Source organism: Natrix helvetica (assembly GCF_964273705.1).
Source record: "Natrix helvetica genome assembly, chromosome: 7".
NCBI classification, from domain to species: domain Eukaryota; kingdom Metazoa; phylum Chordata; class Lepidosauria; order Squamata; family Natricidae; genus Natrix; species Natrix helvetica.
Window position 1 is genome coordinate 30,416,637 of NC_138558.1, and position 12,990 is coordinate 30,429,626.

Consider the following 12,990-nt stretch of genomic DNA (forward strand, 5'->3'; position numbering starts at 1 on the left):
TGAGTCTTTTGGAGTGGGTCCCTCCTTGTCGGTTCACGTGAGCCTTTGTGGCCACATTGTCGGTCAGTAGCAGAACGTGGTGCCCCTTCAGCTGTTCTGCAAATCTCCTCAGCGCAAGCCGGGCTGCCCTGAGTTCTAGCCAATTGATGCTCCGGGCTGCCTCCGCGCTGGACCACCTGCCTTGCGCCAGCTGACCTTGGCAATGTGCCCCCCAACCGTAGAGACTGGCGTTGGTCGTTACCATGATCCTGTCGGGTTCTCTGAATAGGCAGCCCTTCTCCACTGCTCGAGACTGCCACCAACTCAGAGACCGAGTCACTCTTGGTGGGATGCGAACTTTCCTGGTGGAGTTGCTGATCTTTGCTCTTTGCATTGGAAGCAAGAACCATTGCAGTTCCCTTGCATGAAGACGTGCCCAGGGAACTATGTTGAGGCAAGAAATCATGATCCCTAACAGTTGGGATAGCTGCACTACCTGCCAGGACCTGTTCCTGCGACACAACCGGATCCTGCTCCTGAGGTTGCGGATTCTTTCCGGAGACAGGGACACCTGGCAAGATACTGAGTCTATTATGGCGCCCAGGTGTTGTATGCGTGTGGCAGGAGTCAGGTTGCTTTTTTCCATGTTTACGGAAAAACCGTGGTCCTGTAAGGTGTGAACTATGACGTTTACATCTCTCACCGCTTGCTGCTGAGTCCTTGAGTGGATGATGATGTCGTCCAGATAGCACTCCAGGCGGACTGGAAGCTTGCGCAGGTGGGCCGCCACAGCTGCAAGAAGCTTCGTGAACGTTCTGGGTGCAGAAGAAAGTCCGAACGGAAGCGCCCTGTATTGGAAGTGCTTTCCGTTGTAACACAAGCGCAGGAACTTCCTGTGTGCAGGATGGATGGGCACATGCAGGTACGCCTCCTTGAGATCGATGGAGGTGAGCAGATCCCCTTGTCGCATGCAGCTTAGGATCGACTGAAGAGACTGCATTTTGAAGCGCTTGTAGGCCAGATGTCTGTTCAGGCGCTTCAGATCTAAAATGGCCCTCCACCCCCCTGAATTCTTGGGGACCAGGAAGAGAATGGAATAGAACCCTCTCCCTTCCTGTTTTGGAGGAACTGCCTCTATTGCGTTGATCTGCAGAAGATGATCTATCTCTGCCTGCATGAGAGCCCTCTTTACAGGGTTCTTGGATAGTGGGCAGCGAACAAAGGTCCACGGAGGAGAGGATAGAAACTCCAAGGTTAGAGCCCTCCTGATGGTATTTAAGACCCACTTGTCCGAGGTTGTTTCCTCCCAACGGTCTGCATAGAATTGCAGGCGGCCCCCGATGGGAGGAGACCCCAGACGGTCACTTCCCACGTCTAAACTGACGGTTGTGGGATCCCCCACGAAAGGGCTTCCGAAAGGACCCCTGATTGGATTGTCTGCCCCTGGAAGAAAAGTTGTTTCGTTCCTGGGACCTGTCAGAGGACTGGTTAAACTGTCTTTGGGAGGAATATGAAGAGAGGAGGTCTGGGCACCTTCCTGTGCCCGAAAGGCCTGTTTCCTGAACGAGCCCTGACCTTTCCTGTCATGCTTCCTGAAGGTGGAAGGAAGGACCTTCCTCTTATCCTTTGTCTCAATTAGGAATTTCTCTAGGGAATCCCCAAAGAGGTTCTCTCCCTTGAATGGAGCTGAAGCCAGCTTCCACTTAGCCTTCATGTCCGCCTGCCAGTGCCGAAGCCAAAGCAGGCGGCGAGAAGTGATGTTGGACACTAGTGCCCTGGAGGCGAATTTCGCTGCATGCAGGGATGCATCAGAGGCATATTCCACAGCCGTAATGATCTTGTTAAGATCATGTCGCCAACGAGATGCTTCAGATGTGGGCTGAGATCTGAGTTGGCGCAGCCATAATAGGGATGCCCTCGTAAAGAACGAGGCAGAAGTGGAGGTTTTGATCGCCCAGGCAGCCGCCTGGTGCGTTTTGAGACAAGCCTTTTCTGCCCTCTTATCCTCTGCCTTTAACCCTTCTAATAACTCGGCCGGGAGATTAAAATTAGAGGTCAGAGAGACCACAGGGGCATCCACTTCTGGAGGCTTCAATACATCCTCCAGCCTAGGTTCTAAGGGATACAGTGATTTGTCTGCGCCACTGGGGTTGGCCAGGGTACCTGGCTGTGCCCATTGGCGCTGGATAACCTCCATGAACATGTCAGGGACTGGTATCAGTTCTGGGTCAGGGGTTGTTTCGCTGAACAGCCCTGCCATGAGGTCCTGGGAAGTAGAGGGGACTTCCTTGTCCTTAGGTTTGGCACCAAGCTCAGTAGAGGCTCTGGCCTTGTGTAAGATGGACTTGAATAAGGATGGCTTAAAGAGACCAGTGAAGGAGGGCTTGTCTGGAGGCATATCCTCATCCTCCGAGAGAGCAAAGTCCTCAGCAGTCTCCTCCTCCCACGTAGACACCACTGTGGTGATAGAAGTGCTCGGGGAATCGAGTACTCTGGTCCTCTTTTCCCCCAGGGGGTGAGCAGGCCTAGAGGCCTTGCCACCCCTGCCTTCCTGTAGCCTCATGGCTTCTACCACACCCTGGGAAATAGCCTGCGTGATGAGATCCCTCATTTCTGCTGACATAGCTGGGCCCTTGTCCTCTACAGGCCTGGATTGGTCATAGGCCTGTCCCCTGGCCCCCCTAGGAGGATCTCTCTGATCCTCTGCATGAAAACAGCATTGAAAGGAGGGGATATCCTCCCTGACTGAAGAGCTAGGAGAACCTGGGTAGCCCAGAGAGGCTGCAGGGGATCCTGACATGGAATCCCTATCACAGAAGGATGGGGATCTATCCCCCATTTCCTCCCCCTGCTCTATCTCCCTCTGGATGGGTGGGGAAGGAACTGGCCCAGCCTCACTTGGTAAGGGTGCAGAGGGAACCTGGGGCCTAGCAGACTTGTCCTTTAGGGAGTCCTGCCCCTTGTCCCCTTGAATTTTGGGGGCCTTGCTCCCAGCTGAAGAGTGGGAAGCTTTCCCCCCAGCGCCCTTGTTTCCCTTTCTCCCCTGGCCTGAGGGATCTGGCCTACTGCGCTTTGCAGATGGCCCTGCCAGCTCCTCCCTTCGCTCCAAACCTTCATCAGCCATCCTTGGTTGATCTTGAGTCGAAGAGGTCGCTGCTGAGGGAAGGGCAGTGGACGCTGGCCCGACGGCTCCAGAAGCGTCTGCAGATTCAGTTGGGAGGCTGGATCAGGCACCAGGACACTCCTTGCCGCTTCCCCTTAGTTGGCTGGGGAACTTCAGGCTTGCTGGAGACCCAGGCAAGCCCTCACAATCCTCTGCGGCTGTCTGCTTGAGGCGGAGAGGCTCTGCTGCTTGCTGCTGCTTCCGGAAGGTAAAAAAGTCTCAAAAAAATGGCCGCCGGTTCTTCTGCGCGCCAAAAGCCTCACTTAAGGGCCAGGCGCTTCCCATTGGCTGCAGCCGAAAAGCGCGCCAAAGCAGCGCTTTTCAAAATGGCCGCCGCTCTCCCGATCGGCAAAAGACGCCGTTTGGAGAAGCAAGGGCTTTTTTAAAAGCCTCTCCTCCCAAACGACCAGGGAAACACGGGGATTGCCGTCCTTCCCTGCGCTCGCCAGCAGACGCCGGACAAGCGGCCTCGCTTGTTCCCCCAGCTGCGACTAAGCAGCTGTGGAACCGATCGCTGCCTCAGCCTTACCTTAGTAAATCCTCTTCTTGGTAAAAATAGAAAAAAGGAAAATAAAAAGTCAAAATAATAAACCTGGGGAAAAATCCTAATAACAACTAAATATCAACACATAAAATACTCTAAAATTACTATTGGAGAACCCAGCCTATTTGCTCAAAGCTGAGTGTTCCCCAAAACTCGTCCTATCGGGCGGACTGAGTTTTTAAAACTGAGCCAGAAGAGGCAAAGTAGGCGTGGCCAGAGGGGAAAAATCTACTCAGTCCATGGGCAAACAGGCTGTGTTAACCCATCCTTGGACTCTCCAAGCAGCGCTATGGAGAATAGCTTGTGTTCAACATCTGCCGTGTGTCTGAGACTGTCTCTGGTCCCTGGGTCACCCACTTACCTAGATCAGCTCATCTCTGCCGTCTATATACTTCTACCCCCCCCTTTTGGTCACTGGTTCACCCACTCACCTGGATCTGCTTGTCGCCACTGTCTTTTGCGTCTGCTGCCTCTTCTTGTCACTGGTTGGCCTGCTCCCCTAGATAAAATTATTTCCACCATCTGCTAGTGACAATGGTGCTCCCTCTTGAATGGCTTGCCCATTCATCTGGACCATCTCACCTCTGCCATCTGGCACACCCGCTCTGACCACTGACTTGCCCATTCACCTACATCAGCAGATAAGCCTTTCCTCCCTTCTCTTTTCTCTCCTTCCTGGCTCTGTATTATATTCTCCCACCTCTTATTCTCCTCTTGCCTCCTCTTCTACTTACTTTGTCTTATTCTCTGCTGGTCTTTGCTGTCTTCCTCACCAAAATTCTTTGCTCTGGGAATGGGTCCTCCTTCCTAGTTGTCTCAGTGAGCTGCATTTGGACTTCTGAGGTTTTCCTAGTGGTACCACCTCCTTTGTGCTATGGCCGAAAGTACCACATGTCAGTCTCAGCTCGGCTGGGATGTATGCGTCTTCCTCTGGGAACTTATCAGGTCCAGGGGTCTCTGAGGTTGGTGGCTCATTCTCTAGTTCTGGCTGCTGTGATGAATGTTCACTGGCCTCTACTGCATGTTCTCCAAGGACTTCTCTTTGCTCCTGACCTTGAGAAACACGTGGGGGGGGGCTTATGGCTTAAACTCCCCTGGTCCTATATCCACCTCAATGTGATCAGAGGCCACCAGTTCATACAGTCCCCATCCTCATTGCTGTTCTCCTCCTCCTCTTCCAAGGATGGAGGAGGCTCTGGATTGGGTCACTGGACCCCTCCTCATCGAGCAGGCTCATCCCACCATGTGGGATCTGAACCTCAGTTCCCTCTCTTGAACCTGATGACGTGACAGGGTGGCTGGACTTACGTCCCCCAACAGCATCCTGTCTTTCAACCTCACAGGCTCATTTGTTACAGTTGTCTGGAGTCTGGGTCTATAGCAATTAAAGACACATGATAAAATGATGGGAAATAAGTATAATGTGTAGAATGACACTCAATAGTAATGTTTAAAATTCTAACTAGCATCAGCCAACTCAGGCTTCCAGAAACCTACGTTAATTTTTAATAAAATCTCAAAAATTGCAACCATGAACATATATATGTAACAAAGCAACATTTAAAAAATGGCTTTCTGCCTGGATGGCTCCTAGGGTGAATCGATAGACCGAAAAAGGGAAGCAGTATGCTCCCTCCCATATTTGGGCATACCAGGGGTTGTGACACAATACATACATACATGCATGCATACATACATACAAACATACATATGAACATTATATATAATATATATAATGTTCATCTTCATCTAGAATGCTGCCGAGAGATATTTTCTGCTTCAGGTTTCAGTTTGGCCACAGATGATATGGAAGAATAATGAGAGAAGAAATTGTAGCTTGCAATCCTTTGGGATAAAGGTAACTTTACAGAAGGGCAAACCAAAGACAGCCTGGGCCAAAAGGAGACATTTCATTGCTGACATATCAAGATTGTCTTGTAACTACTGACAATGGCAGGGCAAGATTAAAGAGAAATAGATTTCTGTATCTGCATTAGCCATTAGTGTCACTGTACTGTAGACTTGTTGGGCAGAAGTAATATGAAAAACAGAAAAATGCTCTAATTTGACTTTTCTCATCTGATAAGATGTTTTGGACTACACGTTTTATAGCCTCAGCAAATTCTGAAAAAGAAAAGGCTAATTCATCATCATGCTAAGCCACAAGTTAACGATGGTTCTGTGAATAAATCACATAAACCTGAAACTACTAGTTACCTGTGTAAAGTTGACTCTGTAGTTGAGATTTATATATGCTATCTGATTTCCTCTAATAACAGATGCTGCCTCATGCAGAATTATGCTTAACAGTATTTTAATTTAAAAACAGAATAGATGAAAAATTCTAAGAAACTCAAAAGAGTGCTATTATTTAAAAAATTCTGGGTGTAATTATTTTAGAAATTCCACTGACTTAATATAAGTATTTTTTCCTGTAATTTGCATTTTTTTTCTTTTCTTTTTGTGGCTAAGATAACTTAGAATTTGTAAAATAATTGAATTCAGCTGTTCAACTTCAGGATTCTGCCAAGAAGAATTTTGCATCACCTTTGCTGAGATTCTATTATTATTTGAGACTTTATTTCCATATAAATAGTTCTATTATTTATGTAATCCTATCTACTTTGGCTTTGATTAAATTATAATGCTAGGTTACAAAATCAAATTATTCACAGATCCTTTGGCTGATGAAAGCTGACATAAAACTAAGCAGTCTTCTTATTTACAGGATAGACACACTTTTGACTTTTAACAGCTGAAATTCATCTTTTCGAAACCAAGGGATTAGCCATAATTTACTTGTTCCTCTTTTTTTAAAGAGAGATTTGGGAATGTATAAATTGAAGAGCCTTGGGAGGAACGTTAATTCCTAAGCATTGTATATAGGGAGAACCAAGTTCCAAAAATTCTCCCACACCGCCTTCTGTCCCTTGGACATAGCTGCTTTCCAGTGATATATTTTACCATTTTTACATTATTTTCTCTAGTCTGATATGTGTTTCCCCCATTCTATTCAGGAAATTTGCTTTGGTTTTAAATTTTGGATCAAGAAGAATATATAAGCTGTGCTTCAGATCATGAATTCCTAAAACACAAAGATTGTAAGATGTAAAGAATGCCCATCCATCAAGGCAGCTGAAAGTAAGGCAGGTTTCTTGAACAATGTTTTCTAGAACTGTTAATAGTTGAAGTCCAACATATTTGAAGGATACCCCATTGGAAAGAATGATGCAAACTGTATTAATTTGAATGTTCTGAGGACAATTTCATGAGGCCACTCATCTGTGTCCTGCCCCATACATCCCTGCGACCCATTCGCTCACACAGAGAGGGACTACTCCGGGTGCCGTCCTCCAGAGAGTGTCAGAGGGCGGTGCCCAGGAGTAGGGCCTTCTCTGTGGTGGGCCCTACCCTTTGGAATGACCTCCCCCCAGACATTAGGACAACAACTGACCTCCGTTCCTTCCGTATGAAACTGAAGACCCACCTGTTTCGACTAGCCGGCCTGGCATAAATCTACAGCTTCTCCACCCCTTGGGCATTTTTTAACTGTTAATTTTAGTTTTAAATTTTTACTGTTATTGGGGTTTTAACTTTTTCTAAGCACTGTAATTTATTTATTTATTTTTACCTCCTCTATATGATACTGTTTTGATTGTTGCCTTTGTACGTCGCCCCGAGTCCCCGTGGGGAGAGGGGGCGACTAACAAGTTCAAATAAATAAATAAATAAAATAAATCTATCAAGAGTTTTGCACAAGAAATACTTTTGAGTTGAATGTTTTTCATAAAAGCAGTATTTATTGAATGTCAGCTTCAAACAGTGTGAAGTCATAATGCTATCTCAGTACAGTCAACCATTGGATATCCCATTATCTATGTTGGCTGCAATTGGGTTATACATGAGTACTACTTTTGTAGGAAAGGTAGGATATAAATATAAACAGTATCTAACATTCAGGTGTTCCTAGGTAAGTGCAGTGAACTTGTCCATACCTGTTGAGTATAACATTATAATACAATACAATACAATTGGAAGTATATAAGACATTTCAACTGCCCAATCATTTACTAAATGGCTGAAAACATCCCAAAATTTAGGGGAATGTTTTTTTCATAAATATCAGTTAAATATAAAATAGCATCTGCTTTTTAAAATTTATGCTCCCACTTTTGATACTTCAAATTTCTTTTGGTTTTCTAATAAAACAATTGTTCCAAACCCAAATAAAATAGATATATTTATAACATTATAATACAATAAATATATTAATACAACACCACACAATGCAATATAACATAGCATTTCAAACAGACAAGCACCTGCCACGCAACATACCAGACTCAATAATTTTCAGTAAGAAAGACAAAAAAATCTTGACAACAGACATGGCAGTACCTGGAGACAGCAAAATAGGAGAGAAAGAACTGGAGAAAATTACAAAATAGATCTGCAAACAGAATGTCGGCGGCAAAAGAAAGGGAGGAGAGTATCAATAGTGATAGGCACCTTGGGTGCAATCCCAAAGCGCCTGGAGGATCACTTGAACATCATCGGCACTGGTAGAATCACGAGCAGTCATTTGCAAAAGGCAGTTTTACTTCAAGGGTGTCAAACTCGATCAAGTCATGTGACGTATCGTGATATTTTTTGCCTCACGCATCTGGCCCATGGGCCGCCAATTTGGCACCCCTGGTTGACACCCTGCAGCAATACCTTTAATACCATCAAACAATATCTGCCTATTCCTGGAAATGATTCAATAGGTGGATAAAAATGCCCAATCCCTTTCTAAACATCAGTCTGACTGTGCTACCTGACTCCCAGTGACTCTGGGTGGTTTCAGTAACAGTTATCAGTTCCTACATTTAGGCTGATCTCTCTCACACGCATACACCAATCTGCACAGACACCCGTTTGCTTATTAATAACACCGTAGCTAACTTACTCTGGTGGATGACGTTTGTGTACTCTGGTAGGAGAGGAGGGGAGTGACCCAACCCCGTGTAACAGCATCCAATCTTTTATTTCCAAAAGCAGCAGCAAAGGAAGTGGAGCTACGGTCATATTCCTGGGCGTGTTGTGTCCAGGTTTTGCCCGCAAGACATTTGATCTCTTCAAAAGTTTCAGGAGAAAGAGGGCTATATGGCACAGGCAACCTGGGTGCCAAAAACAGATACTCGGCCATGAAAAGTTTTTGTTCAAAGACAATAGCAAGTTTTAAACACCTCTTTCCACACTCCTGCCAATAGACTCTTATGGCCTGGTCTACAAAATCGCACAAAGAGGAAGGAAAGGGGAAAGCATAGCCTTGTCCTTGTTCATAAACGTTGCTAAGCAACAACGTGACAGATCACAAGCATTGTGAACAGCATAAAAGGCAAAAGGGTTAAGGGCAAGTTAAAGGGCTAGTCATATTTTGCCTGTTAGCTTAAGTCAGGGGTGTCCAAACTTGGGAACTTTAAGACTTGTGGACTTCATAGCTGGCTGGCTGGGGAATTCTGGGAGTTGAAGTCCACAAGTCTTAAAGTTCCCAAGTTTGGACACCCCTGGCTTAAGTTTAAGTCCCACCATGTTAAATAGGGATTTGAGATTTAATCAGCGTACTCTAGAAAAGCTCTAACTTTTCATGCTAGTACACATGGCGCTGTGAGTTCATTTGGAGGTGTCACTGTTCCATTTCCTTTTATGTGCTAACCTAGTTCATACATTGCATCAAGCTATACTTGAATTGTTTGTTGAATAAACCACAAGTAGCTGAATTCATATAAGGCATGGAGATTTATAAATGTGCAATTTCTTGATCCATACATCATATATATTCAAAATCCAATAAACGTCATTATGAACAAAAATAGGAAAAAATGAGGATCAAACATGGTAATTTATACATCCAAATGAGCCATACACTGTGACAGTAAGGGCAGAAAAACACCAGTACTTCTCTGCCATAATTGTGGCTGAGATGTGCTTGCTTAAGATGACCCATCCTTTCACATTCCTGGAGAGTGCTCTGACTTGTTCAGAACCATTTCAAACATAAATCACTCGTACGTACTTGAGCTTGGCACCTTCTGGGCAGAATCTGGTGACTGGAATGACATCCTGCAAAATCATTTAGAATGCATTTGATCCACCAGATGCCAAGGAAGTGGAGACCTTCTAACAACATGAATTCTAGATTTCTGCTCCTCCTGAGGTAGTCCTTGACTTACAACAGTTAATGGTTCAAAGTTACAATGGCAGTGTAACTTTACAATAACTTATGACCATTTTTCAAACTTGTGGCAAGGAAGGTAGTAAAATGAGGCAAAGTACACTTCATAAATGTTTCGCTTAGCAACAGAAATTTTGGGCTCAATTGTGGTCATAAATTGAAGACTACCTGTACTATCCTTTCTACTTCCATTTTTCCCCCTCCCCATATTTAGGGCTGCTTTTTAGCAGGATATATTATTTGACTGAGACCCAATTTTGGTGTAGTGGTTAAGATATCAGGCTAGAAACCGGTAGACTCTGAGTTCTAATCCTACCTTAGGCACAAAGCCAGCTGTGTAAATTTATGTCGGTCACTTTCTCTCAGCCTAGCAAAAAGGCAATGGCAAACCACTTCTGAAATCTTGCAAAGAAACTGCAGAGACTTCATCAGGCAGTTAACAGGAGTCAACAATGACTTGAAGGAATCAAAGGAAGGCCATCTGATTACAACTTTTAAAACGTCTTTGATTCTATTAAGATAAAGGTTCCCCTCTTACATACATGCTAGTCGTTCCCAACTCTAGGCAGGGGTGCTCATTTCTGTTTCTAAGCCGAAGAGCCAGCACTGTCTGATGACAATTCCGTGGTCATGTGGCTGAAGGTGCATGGAACGCTGTTACCTTCCCACCAAAGGTGGTCCCTATTTTTCTACTTACATTTTTACATGCTTTTGAACTGCTAGGTTGGCAGAAGCTGGGACAAGTAATTGGAGCTCACTCCATTACATGACGGTAGGGATTTGAACCTTTCTGATCGACAAGCTCAATGTCTTAGCCACTGAGCCAATGTGTCCCCTTATTCTAATTACTTGATTCTACTACTTCTATGTAAAAGAGAATGATCAGCAATAAAATTGCCCTAACATTATTTTAAAAATGAAAAATGAAACATTCCCAAGTAATATTTGTATCACTTTTTAAATCTGAAAATGTATTCTATTTCATTTTATTTAGCTAAGCATAATTTCAGCAAAGCATATTAAATGCATAAAACCATGCAAAGCAGGAGAAATATCTATTTACTACATAACCGTTTAGAAAGAACAGCTGAGTAGATGGCAGCAATACAGAGAAAGGAAGCAATATGCAGAAGGGCTATGCATATTAAAGGCCACTCAACTTGTATTACAGGAAGGAATTTATTACAAAGGAGCAGTGTAGATTAGATATACAGGGAGAAACTTCCTAATAAGAGCAATAAGAGTAACAATACTGTTGCCAAAGTGTGGTAGTTCTCTCAAGCTGCTAAATTTGTACCAAAAAATCAGATTGTAGAATCTACTAAATACAATTCAGAAGTAGCAACAACAGTGTTGTGAGATTTAAAGTGTCCCTCATATCTCTGTGGATGATTTCCATATATTTGTATCATTAGGTTTGGTTTTAAATTAGCCTCAATTACTGTCTTGAAACTTATCCACTAGTATTTCAAATATATTACACATAGCCTGCAATAGGATTATAAGAATGAGGACCAGCACATATATATTTTATATAATCTGATCACATTTATAATTTCTGTTCTTAAACCTATCATGGTCTGTGTGATCTCTTCTTTGAATCTTTGCAGAAGATGGAGACCTCAATGTCAAATAAAATGTATGCTTTCACAGTCAGAAGTAATTCTGCATACAGAGTTTAACATATGTATAAAGCATATGCGCAACTCCATGGATCCATAGGACGGTGAAGCATAGGTAATTATGCTTCATCAACTTATATGTACAACTTACAACTTATATGTCATAACTAAGATGTTCTTGAACTAATTCAGTTATACAATAATGTGGCAATTGCAAATTTTTTTATGTTGCATAGGGAAAGATTTCAACCATCTTTAACTTCCAGTAATTTAGTGATACTGTAGAAATAAAATTAGTTAAGGACTCATGTACAAATCAGTTCAATTTCGCATGCAATGCATCTTAATATGTTGCTAGAGTTCTCTGCAGATTAAATAGAAACTGAAACTGCAATTCCTCATTTTCGCACTAGCACACTGTAATTACCCCATTCCCAGTGGTGGGATTCAGCCAGTTAGCACCACTTGGGAGAACCGGTTGCTAACTTTCTGAGCAGTTTGGTGAACTGGTTGTTGGAAGAAATCATTAGGGCAGAGAACCGGTTGTTAAATTATTTGAATCACTGCCCCTTCCTCTACATGTCCCTAAATATGCTGGCCTCATATATATTCACATTTTATTTATTTATTTATTTGCTGCCTATCTTGTATTGAAACAACTCTGGGTAGCTTACAGCATGAAAACATTAAAATACTAAAAGATAAATATTTCTAAAACAATAGTTATCAGTTTAGGTAAGCTAATTCAGGGACAGAAAACAGGTGACTGCGATGGTGAGAGATGCCTTCTACCAGCTGAAGCAAATTTATCACTTTCACTGCTTCTTGAATAGTGCTGACCCAACTGTGATCCATACTACGGTTACCTCCCACATAATGTGCCTTATATGGGAAGCCTCTGAAAAGAAGTTGGAAGCTAGTAAATACAGGATGCAGAGGTCAGGCTTTTGAGAAGTCACTGGCTTTTGAAGCCAGTGACACCATGGGCGACAAGCTCTTCTCCAAATCAAATTTGGAGTGATTGTTCTTACACAGAAAGAACACACATTTCAGGACTTGTCTACATATCCTACATGACAAACGAGCTCTGCTCAACTGAGGCATGTGTGTCAAACTCACAGTGTCACATTGTTGTCACGTGTTTCCCCTTCGTGGAGCTGGGGTGAATGTGGCCTGGGCATGACGCATCCGGCCATGGGCTGCCAGTTTGCCCCCCCGCCCCCGAGCTAAGGTCTATGGGGTGATGGTCAGGAAGGAGGTCCAACAAAAATCAGATGGATGCAGGACTTAATCTGTGGCAGCTGCAATGCTATCAAATTCTCTCTTCTCTGGTTAATGGCCTTTGCCTTTATGCCCACTTCCCATGGCAATTTGAAAGCTTGTTTTTATAAGCTGGCATGTTATATCGGGCAACAATAGCCGCTGTAATATCGTGGGTGTAAGTTTTTATTGTTAATCATTGTTT